Below are 849 nucleotides of genomic sequence, written 5' to 3'. Positions count from 1 at the left end.
TTTATGATCCGCAGGATTGCTTGTAATAAAGATTTAAATGCAAAAGGAAAGGCAGTAGAGCTCACTGTTTCTGTCAATGGTAAGTTTGTGATAAGGTAAGAAAAGTAGTTTAAATGTTTTGCCACTTGCCACATACGCACGACCGGAAGGAGCGGAAGCGGTCGACTGTGGCATAATAAAAGCTACGCTGCTTTCGAGCCGTCTGTCGCGCTCGTTCAGCGGCCTCGTTTCGCTTAGACGGCTTTCTGCCTCACCCTGCTTCATACTACAATGTTAATAAATCTTTAATACATTAGCTCGTCCATGAACATGATTTCTGCCCGAGTACCGTCGGATTGCATCGGCTGTGGGGATGAAGACGACAACTCCCATGATTCCACACTCAGTCACGGCGTCATCTAACTACGCCTTTGTTTGTTTTGAATACGCGCCCTCTAGTAAAATTACATATTGTGCCTTTAAGGGTGAAAAAGGTTAATATTAAAAAGGGCTGGGCGATATAGCAAAAAAATGTATCAAAGATATAATGTTTCATATCGTTCGGTATCGATAATTATTGAAATTTTTTTATAACCTTTTTTAAAACAAAAAGCAATAGAATTTTTTTTTTTTAATTTAACCACTGTATTGATAATTAACTATTTATTGAGACAAAGAACAGATATTTTTTGTTTTAACAACCAAACACAATAAAAATTAAACAAATATCTAATTTCTAATGTTTTATATGCAGATTAAATAGGTCTTTATTGTATAGGTCTAATTGTCTCCCGAGGCCATAGAAGGGCGCAATGAGCAAAATAATGCAGCGCATTTAGCAAGCAACTCTATAAAAACGTGCATTACATC

The sequence above is a fragment of the Sinocyclocheilus anshuiensis genome, unplaced genomic scaffold (genome assembly GCF_001515605.1).
Source record: "Sinocyclocheilus anshuiensis isolate Anshui unplaced genomic scaffold, SAMN03320099.WGS_v1.1 scaffold1895, whole genome shotgun sequence".
Taxonomy (NCBI): Eukaryota; Metazoa; Chordata; class Actinopteri; order Cypriniformes; family Cyprinidae; genus Sinocyclocheilus; species Sinocyclocheilus anshuiensis.
Note: the sequence above shows the minus strand (reverse complement) of the source record.